General features: G+C 46.0%; 1 protein-coding gene across 2 annotated transcripts in view; it reads right to left on the bottom strand.

The window, feature by feature from the left end:
- The window catches only part of LOC149462960 (NACHT, LRR and PYD domains-containing protein 6-like), a 580167-nt gene that overhangs the window by 417848 nt on the left and 143318 nt on the right, over positions 1 to 19001 (bottom strand). The gene's annotated exons all lie outside the window — the stretch shown is intronic.

Consider the following 19001-nt stretch of genomic DNA (forward strand, 5'->3'; position numbering starts at 1 on the left):
TGCCACCGTTTGGCCATTTATATACAGCGGCCGGACAGGAAGTGGTTAATGAGGAAGTTAAAGAGTAATAAATCCAAAAATATTATAGAAAAAATTAGAGCTGGGAAAGGAGAAATAGTGTATGCTACTTCTGATATTGTTAATAGGTTTCAAAAATATTATAGCGAACTGTATGACACGAGTTGTAGAAATCAAAAGGAAATGGAGGAGGAAAAGAAAAGAACCAGGCAGAAATATTTAACTGAGGTGGAGTTGCCAAGATTAGCGGAAGACAAATTAGAGTCCCTTGAGAGAACTATCACTCCGGAGGAAATTAGCCCTAAAGAACACAGTTGGAGGTAAAAGCTCGGCCCCGACGGATACACAGAGGGATACTTTCAATAATATAGAGATCTGATTGTTCCTAAAATGTGTAGCTATATGAATGCCCTGGGGGAGGGGTTGGAAATGAGGGAGGAGTCTTTACAGTCTCATATAGCGATTATCCTTCAAGTAGGGAAGGAGAGCTCACAGTGGGCCACTTACAGGCCGATATCTTTATTAAATATAGAAACAAAACTATATTCTGAAGTACTAACAACAAGACTGAAGGATCTGATGCCGGAATGGGTACATCTGGATCAGGTGGGCTTCATCCCTGGAAGAGAAGGCAGGGATAATGGTTTGGGATCCTTGATTCTTGTACAAAGAGCAAATCTGCAGAACAGATATTCACCTCTAGCATCAGAAGGATCAGATTCCCCTATCCCCACCCCTTTTTTAGGGTGGAGCCAAAACCCTCTATTGGAGAGGGGAAAACCCAGGGAAAGACCAGCAAGAGAGGCTGCAGAGGAGGAAGAAGGCAACAACAAAAAAAGAAGAAGAGTCTGATAGGAGGGGTATATTTAACCTCAGTGGAGCACCCATCACAGAGGAGGAAATATATACCGTATTTTTCGCTCCATAAGATGCACATAGGTTAGAGGAGAAAAACAAGAAAACAAATATTCTGAACCAATGGACTGCAGACACAGTACAGGAGATGACCAGAGACTGCAGACATAGTACAGGAGATGACCAGAGACTGCGGACATAGTACAGGAGATGACCAGAGACTGCGGACATAGTACGGGAGATGACCAGAGACTGCGGACACGGTACAGGAGATGACCAGAGACTGCGGACATAGTACAGGAGATGACCGGAGACTGCGGACATAGTACAGGAGATGACCAGAGACTGCGGACACAGTACAGGAGATGACCAGAGACTGCGGACACAGTACAGGAGATGACCAGAGACTGCGGACACGGTACAGGAGATGGTCAGAGACTGCGGACACGGTACAGGAGATGGTCAGAGACTGCGGACACAGTACAGGAGATGGTCAGAGACTGCGGACACAGTACAGGAGATGACCAGAGACTGCAGACACAGTAGAGGAGATGACCAGAGACTGCGGACACAGTACAGGAGATGACCAGAGACTGCGGACACAGTACAGGAGATGACCAGAGACTGCGGACACAGTACAGGGATGACCAGAGACTGCGGACACAGTACAGGAGATGACCAGAGACTGCAGACATAGTACATAGTTTTTATCTTCCCACCAAGAAGTTGAATGTACCTACTTGTTGCTGCTGTCCCAATAAATGTGGAATGTGTATTTGATCAATAAACGTTTGGACTATGTACTGTATATTTGGGGGGTTATTTCATGTTCCAGTTGAATGTACTAACACCCCTAACACTTATATATTCCTAGATATACAATATGCCCAAATCTTCCTTGTTAGAGCGCACATATGCAAGTATGTCCAAACTAACCAACCACAAGCCCCCTATTGCACCACATGACCATGTTATGCCCCAATGAATAGGTTGTGTTCAATGTGCAGCTAGATATTCTTCTTCTACAAGCCTCTTATCAGTCATCAATTAGGCCCCCAATTTATGTAGATTTTGGGCCTTTCCTGCCAAACATCTTCACCAATGCCAGATACTCAATCAATCTGCATGGAAAAATCGCTATGGTGAATAAAGAAATGCCAAAATGGCTGTCAGAGGAGGCGCTAGAGTGGCTGTCATGCCGGAAATACGTCATCACATTTGCAGAAAGACTTTTGATGGCACCCGGAAGGGGTAGTGGGGAAAGTTAGTGGATGGGAATGTGGTTAGCAGAGTTTGAGATATTGTTAGGAGTTCCCTATATTTTTGGTGGACTATCGGACCACATCTGGACATGGGGAGATCTCTATTCTCCACCGAGGAGATGATCCTCATTTACAAAGTAAGTGTGGCCATTGCACCTATGTTCATAGCATGTGAGGGGGGAGGGGGAATGTGATAGTTTGAGGCTTTCTTTGGTTTAACAGTTAATGTGCAGCTACTGGGTTCTAGCAGCGTGTCACTTAGCGCACATGTGCATACACACGCTACTTCCTGTTTATCTGCACATTAGCTCTCAGGTATTGATGGGTCACAGATATTATCCATCCCAGCAGCTAGGCCTTCATGTTTAAAATTTGTATATATGTGCATGTATACCGAGTGCAGTGTGTTAGTGTACAGTGTGTTAGTGTACAGTGCGTTAGTGTACAATGTGTTAGTGTACAGTGCGTTAGTGTACGGTGCGTTAGTGTACGGTGCGTTAGTGTAATGTGTTAGTGTACAGTGCGTTAGTGTACGGTGCGTTAGTGTACGGTGCGTTAGTGTAATGTGTTAGTGTACAGTGCATTAGTGTACAGTGCGTTAGTGTACAGTGCGTTAGTGTACATTGTGTTAGTGTACAGTGCGTTAGTGTAATGTGTTAGTGTACAGTGCGTTAGTGTACAGTGCGTTAGTGTACAGTGTGTTAGTGTAATGAGTTAGTGAACAGCGCGTTAGTGTACAGTGTGTTAGTGTACAGTGTGTTAGTGTAATGAGTTAGAGTACAGTGCGTTAGTGTACAATGTGTTAGTGTACAGTGTGTTAGTGTACAGTGTGTTAGTGTAATGAGTTAGTGAACAGCGCGTTAGTGTACAGTGTGTTAGTGTACAGTGCGTTAGTGTACAGTGTGTTAGTGTACAGTGCGTTAGTGTAATGAGTTAGTGAACAGCGCGTTAGTGTACAGTGTGTTAGTGTACAGTGTGTTAGTGTAATGAGTTAGAGTACAGTGCGTTAGCGTACAATGTGTTAGTGTACAGTGCGTTAGTGTACAATGTGTTAGTGTACAGTGTGTTAGTGTACAGTGCGTTAGTGTACAGTGTTAGTGTACAGTGCGTTAGTGTACAGTGTGTTAGTGTACAGTGCGTTAGTGTACAGTGTTAGTGTACAGTGCGTTAGTGTACAATGTGTTAATGTACAGTGTGTTAGTGTACAGTGCGTTAGTGTACAGTGTGTTAGTGTACAGTGCGTTAGTGTAATGAGTTAGTGTACAGTGTGTTAGTGTACAGTGTGTTAGTGTGCAGTGTGTTAGTGTACAATGTGTTAGTGTACAGTGTGTTAATGTACAGTGCGTTAGTGTACAGTGTGTTAGTGTACAGTGTGTTAGTGTACAGTGCGTTAGTGTACAGTGCGTTAGTGTACAGTGCGTTAGTGTACAATGCGTTAGTGTACAGTGCGTTAGTGTACAGTGCGTTAGTGTACAGTGCGTTAGTGTACAGTGTGTTAGTGTACAATGTGTTAGTGTACAGTGTGTTAGTGTACAATGCGTTAGTGTACAGTGCGTTAGTGTACAGTGCGTTAGTGTACAGTGTGTTAGTGTACAGTGTGTTAGTGTACAGTGTGTTAGTGTACAGCGCGTTAGTGTACAGTGCGTTAGTGTACAGTGCGTTAGTGTACAGCGCGTTAGTGTACAGTGTGTTAGTGTACAGCGCGTTAGTGTACAGTGTGTTAGTGTACAGTGTGTTAGTGTAATGAGTTAGAGTACAGTGCGTTAGCGTACAATGTGTTAGTGTACAGTGCGTTAGTGTACAATGTGTTAGTGTACAGTGTGTTAGTGTACAGTGCGTTAGTGTACAGTGTTAGTGTACAGTGCGTTAGTGTACAGTGTGTTAGTGTACAGTGCGTTAGTGTACAGTGTTAGTGTACAGTGCGTTAGTGTACAATGTGTTAATGTACAGTGTGTTAGTGTACAGTGCGTTAGTGTACAGTGTGTTAGTGTACAGTGCGTTAGTGTAATGAGTTAGTGTACAGTGTGTTAGTGTACAGTGTGTTAGTGTGCAGTGTGTTAGTGTACAATGTGTTAGTGTACAGTGTGTTAATGTACAGTGCGTTAGTGTACAGTGTGTTAGTGTACAGTGTGTTAGTGTACAGTGCGTTAGTGTACAGTGCGTTAGTGTACAGTGCGTTAGTGTACAATGCGTTAGTGTACAGTGCGTTAGTGTACAGTGCGTTAGTGTACAGTGCGTTAGTGTACAGTGTGTTAGTGTACAATGTGTTAGTGTACAGTGTGTTAGTGTACAATGCGTTAGTGTACAGTGCGTTAGTGTACAGTGCGTTAGTGTACAGTGTGTTAGTGTACAGTGTGTTAGTGTACAGTGTGTTAGTGTACAGTGTGTTAGTGTACAGCGCGTTAGTGTACAGTGCGTTAGTGTACAGTGCGTTAGTGTACAGCGCGTTAGTGTACAGTGTGTTAGTGTACAGCGCGTTAGTGTACAGTGTGTTAGTGTACAGTGTGTTAGTGTACAGCGCGTTAGTGTACAATGCGTTAGTGTACAGTGTGTTAGTGTAGTGCGTTAGTGTACAGCGTGTTAGTGTACAGTGCGTTAGTGTACAGTGTGTTAGTGTACAATGCGTTAGTGTACAGTGTGTTAGTGTACAGTGTGTTAGTGTAATGAGTTAGAGTACAATGCGTTTACACCATAAGAAATGCACTGACATTCCGGAGAAGCTTACCGATATAATATAAAATAAGGTTAATAGTTAACTTATAGTATATTCTTTAAACAATACATTTAATTGTAATTTTTATTTCAGTGCAATAATAGGATGTTAATTTATCTTAATTTATTTATTTTTAATAAAGAGTTTCATATATATTATTATATACAGTATATTTTATTTTATTATTTATTTTATTTTTTAATCAATTTTAATTGTATTTTGTTTGCTGTATTTAGAAGATGAATGAAATGAAATAAAGTTGTGATGATGAATGAAGTAAGCAGGATGAATGTGATCATATATAAGATTTATATCAATGTATGGTAATAGCCTTTTGCACGGAGCAGCTTTTCTATCTGGAGCTGCACAGACACATGGGAGCCGCTGATGGCAGAGTGATGACGGCGGAATCAAAACAACAAGCAGCTACAGTTCAAATACATTCCAGATACTTAGTAGCAGATTATATTATATTTCCGCCCCATAAAGATAGCCGCGGCCACGTGCGCTACAGTTTAATGGCGCCACTGCGCCCTATAAATAGTGAGGAGTGAAGTGTTGACCAATCACATCCCCGACAAAGCCACATGACCTGGTGGCGCAACGCGTAGGGGAGGGGCTCTGACGTCATCACGCACTCGATATCACAGCGGCGAGTATAGTCTGTGTGTTTCACACACAGAAAGGATACTGCTTAAGGCTTTACATTTTTTATGGCATTGATAAACAAAGAACATGGAGTTTCGCCCCATCCTACATCTACGAGAGGGGGGTACCCATGTAATCACGTCCCTGGAAGGAGAATTCAACATTCAGTTAACCCCGGTGGAGAAAGTGGAGAAGTACACCTGTTGATTCAGCATATCACCAATTAAGAAGAGATGAATAAACCTGTCTTTTAGGGCTCGTTCACACTTCACTGTTTTACCAACGCTTGCCAAATGCCCCTATAGCGTTTGGCAAGCGTTGGTCTGGCGTTTGCGGAGCATTTTTAAACGCTCCACAAACGCCGCATGCGCAGTTTAGCAGCACTTGCTAGGCGTTTGCCGAGCGTTAAAAACGCCCCACAAATGCCTATAATGAAGTTTGAATGGTGTTACCGCTCCGCAAACGCCCCGCAACCGCACCGCAAACGACAGCCGGGCATTTTCGGAGAGGCACCATAGACTAGAATAGGAGGCTTCAACGCCTCCTGACTCGACCAGAGGCGTCTGTTTTGCCACAACGCAATGTGACGTGACGCTAACGCTCCCGTTAGAACAGCACCATGTGCTACAATGTGCAGAATTGTCAGAGGCATTTGGGAAGTGGTAAAAACGCTTCCCAAACGCCTCTCTGCCGCCTGTACACAACGCTAGTGTGAACGTAGCCTTAAAACAAAAAGCTATAGTTGCCTCTGAGGTGTCAAGGTCCTACCTTTCCTCAGAGTTGGTGCTGCTCCATGTGCTGGCATCCATCTTAGGTTTCTGCAAAGCATGGTGGGAGCCTTTTATGCTTTCAGGCCTCTGCGGTTCCTCCTCCAGAAGGGTGTGGTTGATCACATTTAAGCCTGTTGTCTGGCTTGTCTGGTGGTGAGCCCATGCAGCTGGGGTTTGCTTGCCTTTCCGAGGGGGAGCGGGCCGCTCGGCGTCGGGAGGGTCTCTGCCTGTACTGTGGTCTCGGTGGGCATTTTCAGCAGTCCTGTCCGGTCCGTCCGGGAAACGCTCACACCTGAGATCCTGTCGGGGACAGATCTTGGGTGGAGTTTCCTCATCCCCGGCATCCCGCAAAAATAAACCACTGATCACCGTTGTCCTCTCTTGGGCGGAAGGCTCGGTGACGGCCCAGGCGTTGGTAGACTCTGGGGCCGGCGGGTTGTTTATGGACAGCTCGTTTGCTGCCCGGCACTCCATTCCCCTGCAGGCTCAAGTTACTTCATTGGTTCTCGAGGCAATAGATGGCAGGCCCCTGCAACCACCGCAGGTTACCCACGAGACCCTACTGGTTGAAGTAGCTATTGGGGCTGTTCACAGGGAGTTGGCCTGTTTCCAGGTAATTTCTTCCCCACACTATTCGGTGGTTTTGGGGTATCCCTGGCTCCAGAAGCAAAATCCAACCTTTGATTGGTGAACGGCCGAAATTCTCTCATGGTCTCCACAGTGTGGGGCCGGGTGCATCCGTGGGCAGGTTAAGGTGTTGTGTGCCTCCTTGGACTCTGTGTTGCCCACCGACTATGGGGAGTACCTGAACGTGTTTGACAAGGGGATTGCCAGTGCCTTACCTCCCCATCGTCCTTACGACTGCGCCATACCCTTGCAACCCGTTGCCACTCCTCCGCGTGGCAGGGTGTACCCTCTCTCGGTTGCAGAGAATAAGGCCATGGAGGAGTACATTGCGTATGCGCTTTCCCGGGGGCACATTCGCAAGTCTACTTCCCCAGCAGGAGCAGGCTTTTTCTTCATAAAGAAGAAGGGTGGTGAATTGAGGCCTTGCATCGATTATAGGGGTCTCAATCGAATCACCATTAAGAATGCCTACCCAATTCCTTTGATTACCTAGTTGTTCGACCGCCTCAAGGGAGCAACGGTCTTTACTAAACTCGACCTTAGGGCGGTGTACAATCTCGTACCGATCAAGGAGGGGGGTGAGTGGAAGACCGCGTTTAACACCAGAACCGGTCACTATGAATCCCTAGTGATGCCCTTCGGGTTGTGTAACGTGCCCGCGGTCTTTCAGGAGTTCATAAATGATGTCTTTCGTGACTTGTTGCAGCAGTGCGTGGTGGTTTACTTGGATGACATCCTGGTTTATTCTGTCTCCATGGAATCTCATATCCAGGATGTCAAGCGGGTGCTGCAACGGTTACGTGAGAACAAACTTTTTTGTAAGCTCAAGAAGTGTGAATTCCACCGGTCCCAGGTTGCCTTTTTGGGCTACATCATTTCCACAGTGGGTTTTTCCATGGACCCTTAGAAGGTTGCGGCGGTTCTGCAGTGGCCTTGTCCCAATGGTCTTCGGCCCATTCAGCGCTTTTTGGGTTTCGCCAACTATTATCGGAAGTTCATCAGGAACTTCTCCACACTGGCCAAGCCTCTCTCAGATCTAACCAAGAAGGACAGTAATCCTCACGAGTGGTCACCGGAGGCCATGGCAGCTTTCGAGGCTCTGAAATCCACCTTCGCTTCGGCTCCGATACTGTCTCATCCCAATCCTGGGTTGCCCTTTGTCCTCGAGGTTGATGCATCTGAGATGGGAGTAGGCGCTCTCCTGTCTCAGCGTTGGTCGCCCGATGGACCCCTACTTCCCTGTGGGTTCTACTCCAGAAAGCTTTCCTCGCCAGAATGCAACTACCAGATTGGGGACAGGGAGTTGTTGGCCATCATTCAGGCTCTCAAGGAATGGAGGCACCTGCTCGACGGTCCCACTGTTCTGGTCCTCATTCTTACCGGCCACAAGAACCTGACGTATCTCTCGGAGGCCAAGAGATTGACACCCCGTCAGGCCAGATGGGCCTTGTTCTTGTCGCGTTTCAACTATGTTGTTTCCTATTTGCCTGGCTCCAAGAATGTCAGGGCTGATGCATTGTCGCGGCAATACTCTGAGTTGTCCAGGGAGGACTCTGAGCCGACCTCCGGATCAGATCCTGGCTGCCATTCACACCAGCCTGACTTCTCCCCTTGAGGAGCAGATTTTGGCAGCTCAAACTGATGCTCCTCCCGAGAGACCGGATGGTAGATGTTTCGTACCTGAGGGATTGCGCACCTGCCTGCTGCGTACCTACCATAACTCCAAGACTGCCGGTCATCCAGGGAGGAACCAGTTGTCTTGTTGTCATCTCTCGTTTATTCTGGTGGCCATCTCTCCGCTCCGACATCGCCTCTTATGTAGCGGCATGTTCGGTCTGTGCCCAGAATAAATCTCCTCGGCATCTTCCATTGGGCCTTCTGCAACCCATTCCCAATGGGGAGTGTCCCTGGTCACACATGGGAATGGATTTTATTGTAGACCTCCTTGTGTCTCGGGGCCATACGGTCATTCTCATGGTCATTGATCGTTTTTCCAAAATGTGCCGTTGTATTCCGCTCAAGAAATTACCAACTGCGCAAGAACTGGCCACGTTTTTTGCCAGGGAGATTCTACGCCTGCATGGGTTGCCCAGGGTGATTGTCTCGGACCGTGGGAGTCAGTTTGTGTCCATGTTCTGGCGCGCCTTCTGCTCCCAGTTGGGTATCAAGCTCTCCTTCTCTTCGGCCTACCACCCGCAGTCCAATGGGGCTGCATAGCGTTCCAACCAGGCCCTGGAACAATTCTTTTGCTGCTATATCTCGGACCATCAGGACGATTGGGCCGATCTCCTGCCATGGGCGGAGTTTGCCAGGAACTCGGCTGCAACTCCTCCTCGGGGATGTCTCCCTTCATGGCCAACTATGGGTTCCAACCTGCAGTATTGCCTGAGAGGTTCTCACCACAGGACATTCCGGCTGTGGATAACCATCTTCCTGCCCTGCGTTCTTCATGGGGGCAGATCCAGAAGTCCTTGAAGGACTCAGCACAGCACCAGAAGTTCCAGGCTGATCGCAGATGGCTGCCTTCATACCAGGTCGGAGATTGGGTGTGGTTGTCTACTCGCAAGCTCAATCTTCGGGTGCCCACACCCAAACTGGCCCCCCGTTTTGTTGGTCCTTTCCGCATCCTCCGCAGGGTGAACCCAGTTGCCTATGCCCTTGCTCTTCCGCCTGGGATGCGTATCTCTAATGTCTTCCATGTATCCCTGTTGAAGCCTCTGTTCTGTAATCGCTTCACTACCCATCCCATCCGGGTTGACAGTCATGAGGAGTATGAGGTGAGCCGCATCCTGGACTCTCGATTGGTGCGGGGTCGGGTGAAGTTCCTGGTCCATTGGCGCGGTTATGGTCCCGAGGAGCGTTCCTGGGTTCCTTCCGCGGATGTTCATGCTCCTGCCCTCCTCCACGCTTTTCATGCCCGCTTTCCTCAGAAGCCTTTTGTTGAGCCGCGGAGGGGGAGGGGCCCTTGAGGAGGAGGTACTGTCAAGGTCCTACCTTTCCTCAGAGTTGGTGCTGCTCCATGTGCTGGCATCCATCTTAGGTTTCTGCAAAGCATGGTGGGAGCCTTTTATGCTTTCAGGTCTCTGCGGTCCCTCCTCCAGAGGGGTGTGGTTGATCACATTTAAGCCTGTTGTCTGCACTTGCTCTTTGCATTCATGTCCTGTATGATCGTGTTGCAGCAAGTTCTTGTTCAGCTCTCGTTGTTCTCCTGGAAACCGACTCGGCTTTGTCTAAGACTATTCTCTGCCTTATCCCTTTATCTGACCTCCCATTGCTGAACCCGGCTCGTGACCTGTGTATTCCTGCCTACCATCTTGTACTGTCTGTTACGTTATCGACCCGGCCTGCCCGACTATGCTATCATTTCCCATCTGGTTCCCACCAGCTATACGCCACTGGCAGCGGCCATTACCGCAGCTGGGGTTACTCGGGGGCCGCAGCCTGGTCCCTTGCTGCGTTAAGTCCATCCCCACCATCAGGGGCCCTAGTGAAAGGCAGCCTGGGGCTTAGACTCCGCGCCCTGACTCCGGTCTGTGGGTGATGGTTGTCGTCAGTCAGTGTGACCCTGCCATTAGGCCTGCCCTTCCATTCCACCGCTCCTGCCCTGACATGAGGTGAGCGCATAATAAGATCTTTTTCCTGAAGAGCACTATATCTCAAGAAAAGCACTTTTATTTAAAGAGAAGCACTTTCACTCAAGAGGAGCACTATGTTGTTAAGGACTGTAGAATTATCACTGTATGTATTGATTTATGTGATATATCATCTGTTCAGTTATTATATTCACTGTTTAGTTATATGATTTTTTAAAGCACATATAAGAGGAGCGCGGCACTGTCTGAATGTAATGATTTGCATATTGCACATAATAAGAGTCTGTGTATTAGAGCCAGCGAATCTCAGCAATATCATTTATTATTGGAATATAGAAATACAGCGGCTCACAAGCACCTTATTTTTATTTAATAGATTCTTCTAATAGTACATATCATGGGCTTTGTGCTGATATACACTACATTGCTAAACGTATTGGGCCCGCCCTCCAAATCATGTGATTCAGGTGTTCCAATCACCTTCATGGACACAGGTGTATACAATCAAGCCCCTAGGCATGCAGACTGCTTCTACAAACAATGGTGAAAGAATGGGTCGCTCTCAGGAGCTCAGTGACTCCAAGCGTGGTCCCGTGATAGGTGGTCACCTGGGCAATAAGTCCATCCGTGACATTTCCTGGCTACTAAATATTCCACGCTCAACTGTTAGTGGGATTATAACAAAGTGGAAGCAACTGGGAACAACAACCACTCAGCCACCAAGTGGTAGGCCACGTCACATGACAGAGCGGGGTCAGCGCATGCTGAAGCGCACAGTGAGCAGAAGTCGCCAACTGTCTGCAGAGTCAATAGCTAAAGACCTCCAAACTTGGTGTGGCCTTCAGATGAGCCCAACAACAGTGCGTAGAGAGCTTCATGGAATGGGTTTCCATGGCCGACCAGCTGCATCCAAGCCTTCTATCACCAAGTGCAATGCAAAATGGCGAATGTCGTGGTGTAAAGCATGCTGCCACTGGACTCTAGAACAGTGGAGATGTGTTCTCCAGATTGACCAATCACGCTTCTCTGTCTGGCAATCCGATGGACGTGTCTGGGTTTGATGGTTGCCAGGAGAACAATACTTGCCTGACTGCATTGTGCCAAGTGTAAATTTTTGTGGAGGGGGGGATTATGGTGTGGTGTTGTTTTTCAGGGGTTGGGTTTGGCCCCCTAGTTCCAGTGAAGGGGACTCTTAAAGTGACATTTTGGACAATTTCATGCTCCCAACTTTGTGGGAAGAGTTTGGGGATGGCCCCTTCCTTTTCCAACATGACTGCCTACCAGTGCACAAAGCAAGGTCCATAAAGACATGGAGGAGCCAGTTTGTGGTGGAGGAACATGACTGTCCTGCACAGAATCCTGACCTCAACCCCATAGAACACCTTTGGGATGAATTAGAGCGGAGACTGCGAGCCAGGCCTCCTCCCCCGACATCAGTGCCTGACCTGACAAATGTGCTTCTGGAAGAATGGTCCAACCTTCCCATAGACACCCTCCTAAACCTTGTGGACAGCCTTCCCAGAAGAGTTGAAGCTGTTATAGCCGCAAAGGGTGGGGCCAACTCAATATTGAACCCTAACAGTCCATTAAAGGTCATGTGGCTGGCTTCCCGTTGCCCAATGGATAAAATTCAAAACATTAACAATAACATATAAAGCTATTTATAACTCCGCCCCAAATTACATCACCAATCTTGTCTCCAAATATCACCCAAACCGTACTCTCCGTTCCTCACAAGACCTCCTGTTCTCTAGCTCCATTGTCTCCTCCTCCCATGCTCGTCTCCAGGACTTCTCCAGAGCTTCCCCCATCCTCTGGAACTCTCTACCCCAATTTATCAGACTATCGACTGCTCTGCTCACTTTTAGTCGATCTCTGAAAACCGATCTCTTCAGGGAAGCCTATCCCGACCTCAGCTAATAATGGAATCTTCTACTCCTCCAACCAGTCCATCCCCCACAGTTATTACCTTTTGTACCACTAGCCCCTCCCTCATAGATTGTAAGCTCCAAGGATCAGGGCCCTCCTATCCCTCTTGTATTGAACTGTATTGTTGCTGTATTGTCTCCCGTTATATTGTACAGCGTTGAGCACACTGTTGGCGCCATAAATCCTGTATAATAATAACTAGAAAAGCTACCATTTCTGGGGAAATTATGTGAAGTGTTCTTGCCTCCACCAGTAGTCTACAACTGGAGTGGGCGGAGTAACTGGGGGGAGTGGCTTGAGTAACTGTTGTGTGGTTGGAGTGGAGTTTAGAAATCATGTCCTGATTTTTCAGCTCACACTCTAGCTTTTGAACATTTCACCATTCATTCCTATGGGACCAATTTCACCACAAAAATGCCAATATTTGGTGAACCATTCGGCAAAACGTTCCACAAAGTAATAGCAATCCAATCGGGAACAATCCGCACATTTCGGTATATTACTGTCTATGTGGTGTAAAAACTGTGGGAGGAGTTAGGGGGGTAAATTTGGCTATAATAATAATATATATGTGAGATAACAGGAAGTGGGCGCCAAGCAGGAACACTTAGTAATGTGCGTGGAAAGGCAGGTGACCAATACTTTTGGCAATATTGTGTAAAAGGTATGGGAGTTAAAAGTCAAAGAGTACAAATTCTGTTGCAACTCTGTACAGAAACCAATCAGCTTCCAGGTTTTATTATCAAAGCTTAATTGAACAATTTGAAGCCATAAGCTGATTGGCTCCCATGCACAGTTGTACCCAATTCTGTTTTAGTAAATCTTCCCCTCTGTGTCTGTTGTACAGAATTCCTGAGAGACCCACAAAACCTTTACATGGGGTGACACATGCGATTACATCTTATTTGTATTTCAGACACCCAGATATCTCTTGTGTTTTAATAAATAAATAATTTGCGCTAGTAAATGTGTATAAATATATATAAAGAAATCATCAAATCATAAGTCCAGAAAAAAATATATATATGCCAATACCACAAAAAAAAATATATAAAAAAACTTTTAAGTGCAAAAAACTTTTGTGCAAAAAAAGTGTCTAAATATGAAAAATTTCACCAAAAAACCTTGATAATATAATGGCAGATCATCCATAAATATATCTTCAGAAACGGAAACTCTGCAACACACCGATCCTCATCGATCGAAATAACAGGATGAAAAACTTTGTAGTTAATCGCAAATCCACTTCTCCAATAGATAAAGGACCACCTTCAAACGTATCCATGGGGGGAAATGCCAAGCACTCGAGAGAAACAGAAAGACTTCATGGTGCAATATTATAAAAACCAATTCCTTTATTAGGTACTCATTGCACTTACTCAAGAGGTGTCCCAGCCGACACCAGCATCAACAGCATAACAGCAATCACATAAACGAGCCTGGCTACTCAGCACATGCGCAGTAGCTGGCAGCCAAAAACGTAATGACGTCACATCAATCAAGCTCCGCCCTACGCGTTTCGTCATCGACGTCCTCACGGAGCGGTTTCTCGATGACGAAACGTGTAGGGCGGAGCTTGATTGATGTGACGTCATTACGTTTTTGGCTGCCAGCTACTGCGCATGTGCTGAGTAGCCAGGCTCGTTTATGTGATTGCTGTTATGCTGTTGATGCTGGTGTCGGCTGGGACACCTCTTGAGTAAGTGCAATGAGTACCTAATAAAGGAATTGGTTTTTATAATATTGCACCATGAAGTCTTTCTGTTTCTCTCGAGTGCTTGGCATTTCCCCCCATGGATACGTTTGAAGGTGGTCCTTTATCTATTGGAGAAGTGGATTTGCGATTAACTACAAAGTTTTTCATCCTGTTATTTCGATCGATGAGGATCGGTGTGTTGCAGAGTTTCCGTTTCTGAAGATATATTTATGGATGATCTGCCATTATATTATCAAGGTTTTTTGGTGAAATTTTTCATATTTAGACACTTTTTTTGCACAAAAGTTTTTTGCACTTAAAAGTTTTTTTATATATTTTTTTTTTTGTGGTATTGGCATATATATATTTTTTTCTGGACTTATGATTTGATGATTTCTTTATATATATTTATACACATTTACTAGCGCAAATTATGTATTTATTGGTACACTTTATATATGGTGATTTTTTGCAGCTGGTACACTATTAGTAAGTTATATAATTTTGACCATAGGCGCTATTATTAATTTTTCTTATCTCTTGTGTTTTGCCTGAAGAAGATTCTTGATTGAAGTAATTGATCTACATAACAGGACTTACTAATGGAGAAATACTAATAGTCTCTTCCAGCAGCCTGCCGGTGACTTGTAAGGGGGGTTATTAGTATATCTAACATCAATATGTTCTTATATCTGGTTATACAGATTTATGCTGTGCTCTGTGTTTAATATGGTTTTGTATAAATAAAGCTGTTATTGTTCTATTTACACACAATCGATGGCGTGGTTAATGATTATGAATGCAATAAAGTCCTGAGGGGAAATGTAGAGGAAAGTATAATCTGCTGGCTGATTTCTGAGGACATACAATAGTTGGAGATACCAGAATCCCCCATCCCCCACCCTCAGTCCCCCACCCTCAGACCCCCATCCCTGGCAGTTGGTTGAGTAGCTGTGCAGATCATTTTATAAATAGACCTCTTAGGGTGAGACTTGTTCAGCTTGGTATACAGGCTGAGGAATGTGGACGCACCCAGTGCCCTGTTGTGTTACAGATGAATGACATCTGAACAGTCTATACAGGTGGAGGTGTGTTATGGTACTAGAAATCCATCTCCTTCCCCTCCCCCTTTCCTCCTGGAATCTGGAAGGACGGTATATGAGACAAGGCCGAATATCCTCTTTGCTCACTTCTGGTCTTCATAGGATAAGAAGTTGGATCCTGCCAGTGTTCTGCTTCTTCCAGAATCTTCTCTGATTGGACTCTTCACCTTTCTAGAAATCTTTCCAGGTCTCTTTATTGTTGGGAAGTACAAACAATCTGATTGGAGGATGTATGGGCAGATCTAACAAGGTGAGACCCCACCAATCATTCTCCTGGCTGCTCTAAACAAAGCGGAGTTCCATATTCTGAGAGATGTCAGGAAATGGGAACTCCGCTCATTGCACTCTAATTCCACATAGACCCGAAGTCTGTATATTGTATAGACTCCATATAGACGGTGTATACATGGAGGATGTCTATGGTATAGAGAGGGGAGAGTCTGTATATTGTGTAGACTCCATATAGACGGTGTATACATGGAGGGTGTCTATGGTATAGAGAGGGGAGAGTCTGTATATTGTGTAGACTCCATATAGACGGTGTATACATGGAGGGTGTCTATGGTATAGAGAGAGGAGTGTCTGTATATTGTGTAGGCTCCATATAGTGTATACATGGGGGATGTCTACTGTATAGAGAGGGTGGAGTCTGTACATTGTGTAGGCTCCATATAGTGTATACATGGAGTATGTCTACTGTATAGAGAGAGGAGAGTCTGTATACTGTGTAGGCTCCATATAGATGGTGTGTACATGGATGATGTCTACTGTATAGAGAGGAGGTAGTCTGTATATTGTGTAGGCTCCATATAGATAGTGTAGACATGGAGGATGTCTACTGTATAGAGAGAGGAGAGTCTGTATATTGTGTAGGCTCCATATAGATGGTGTATACATGAAGAATGTCTATGCTATAGACAGAGGGGAGTCTGTATACTGTGTAGGTTCCATATACAGTAGATGGTGTGTACATGGATGTCTACTGTATAGAGAGGGGAGAGTCTGTATATTGTGTAGGCTCCATATAGACAGTGTATACATGGAGGATGTCTACGGTATAGAGAGGGGAAAGTCTGTATATTGTGTAGGCTCCATATAGACAGTGTATACATGGAGGATGTCTACGGTATAGAGAGGGGAGAGTCTGTATATTGTGTAGGCTCCATATAGACAGTGTATACATGGAGGATGTCTACGGTATAGAGAGGGGGGTGTCTGTATATTATGTAGGCTCCATATAGACAGTGTATACATGGAGGATGTCTACGGTATAGAGAGGGGGGTGTCTGTATATTATGTAGGCTCCATATAGTGTATACATGGATGATGTCTACTGTATAGAGAGGGGAGAGTCTGTATATTGTGTAGGTTCCATATAGACGGTGTATACATGGAGGATGTCTACGGTATAGAGAGGGGAGAGTCTGTATATTGTGTAGACTCCATATAGACTGTGTATACATGGAGGGTGTCTACGGTATAGAGAGATGAGAGTCTGCATATTGTGTAGGCTCCATATAGATGGTGTATACATGGAGGATGTCTATGGTATAGAGAGGAGGACAGTCTGTGTCATTCTATATATCCCTGCGTACAACATTCCTCCACTGATTTCATGGTGAACTACACGTGGATTAGGACCAGCAATGTAATTATGAGAATCTGACTCTAAATGTATAGCTGACTATAGATATACAGATCAATGTATAAATGAAGACATCCGCTGAGTGCGGTCGGGGGGGGGGGGAGACTTAGGAACAGGTCAGCTCTGTCTGGAACACTGAACAAGTCTCCTGCTTTTGTACCTCTGAAAAGACGGAGTTCCCCTTTAGGCAAATTCACAACCTGTCACTAATATTATAGGGAGAGTTCAGATTTGGGGTGCAAGGTGGTATCTTTGCTGGCACATTGGGGCCCATGAGTGAGAGGTAAATCTTTAGAGATCTGCAGTATCCAATAAATGTATGACTGAAATAATAATGATAGCGGTAGTGGCAGGATTATGGTGTCGGCGTGGAAAGTTTCTAACCAGGAAAAAGCAGAATGAAGGGTTTTGGGTCGCGGCCCGCTCACCAATCCTGGCCTGAAGGCAGCCTCTGCAGGAACAGGATGGGCTGTGTAGGCTCTATAGTCTACCTGAGATGAAAAATGAGAGCTTGGCTGGCTGAACTTGTGCTAAAGTCAGAGGTCAGCGTCAGGGTCTGCTGTGCTGGTTTTAGGCCGAAGAACGGTAGAGACACTCGGCCTCACAAACTGCGCCCAGCGATGCAGATCCACCACATGGAGTGTTGCTGTACCGGCTAGGCCGCAATAGTGCGCTGTCACCGTGTGCAATGCAGCAGCCCAACTGTTCTATAGAGAGTCCCAGGCCAAGAGAGCGAGCTCACCAGTAGCAGACAAATATATAGGCTCTTCCACAATCCTTTAGTTGGGCAGCTTTCTGGGGTATGTAGTTCAGTAGGGGCTCTGGAATACAGTGATGGTTGGCTGCAGGACTACAAGTCCCAAGTTCTGGGAAACAGAACTCCCCTCCTCTGTAGACAGGAAGTGATGCAATGGTCTGAATGCTGGGCACTGGAGGGGAACTAGAAAGTACTGCTGTCACACAGAGGGCTTGGATTGTCTAGCCACTGCAGGAGTGGGAACATGTTACATGTTCCCCCCTCAAAATGGGTGGAACATGTGACATGTTCCTGAAGGTGAACATATCCTCTAAGGAGCATGAAGCTGAATAGTGATGGGCCGAACACCCCCCTGTTCAGTTTATGGTCGAAAATTCAAACCTAACAAAACTGAACTTTGAACAGAGGGGACCATTCACTAAGCGGTATCTTCCTGCACCTGAGTATGAGATACAATACCACAAAGATACTAAAATCCGGCATGAGTTATATTATTAAGTCTTGTGGTATGTTAGTAGTGAGACATTCTTCAATGTTTCAGCTGTCAGTGGGGTTCCCTGCTGAAAGCTGAATGTATAAAGAACTGTAGGCATTGCCCAACAATTAAATAAAAAATGCATGCCCCCCCCCCCAATTCATACCAAGCCCTTTGGGTCTGGTATGGATTTTGAGGGGAAACCCCACGCCAACATTTAGAGAAAAAAATGACGTGGGGGTCCCCCCAAATCCATCCAAGACCCTTATCTAAGCATGCAGCCCAGCAGGTCAGGAAAGGGGGAGATGAGCAAACTCCCCCCCTCCTGAACCATACCAGGCCACATGCCCTCAACATGGGGGGTGCATTTGGGCAAGGGGACTCCTATCCAAGGCACCTTGTACCCATGTTGCTCTCCAGCCAATATCCTGCTTGTCTCTCATGCTGCCATCTATACCTTTGCTACCAACCTTTGGCTTGGTCCTGGACTACGATTCTGCCTCATCCTCATCTACTACCATTAGTGACCGACCCTTGGCTTGTTGACTGACTCCGCTTCTGGTTGATCCCTAACCTGTTCGATTCGCTACTGGATTCCGGCTTGCTCATTCCCTGATGGGGTGATCCTGAGATCTGTGACCTGGTACTAACACGCAGCTAAATCCATCTCCACCATTAGGAGCTCTGGTGAAAACCGGTTAGTGCTTAGACCCCGCACCTCAGGTGAGCCTGCGTCATTTCCCAGGGGGACCCGCTGGTGTACCTACCCTGCTGGTTTCAGGTAAGCCTTACACTGCTATAGCAACTGGTCTCTGAACCTGACCCAGACCTTGACAGAATAATCTTGCCCAAACATGGAGGCCGCTATAGCAAACATTGTGGCTCCTCTTAGGCAGCAAATTGCTGAGCT

Source organism: Staurois parvus, unplaced genomic scaffold (assembly GCF_062004578.1).
Source record: "Staurois parvus isolate SC_StPar_1 unplaced genomic scaffold, SC_StPar_1.0 ptg000164l, whole genome shotgun sequence".
NCBI lineage: Eukaryota > Metazoa > Chordata > Amphibia > Anura > Ranidae > Staurois > Staurois parvus.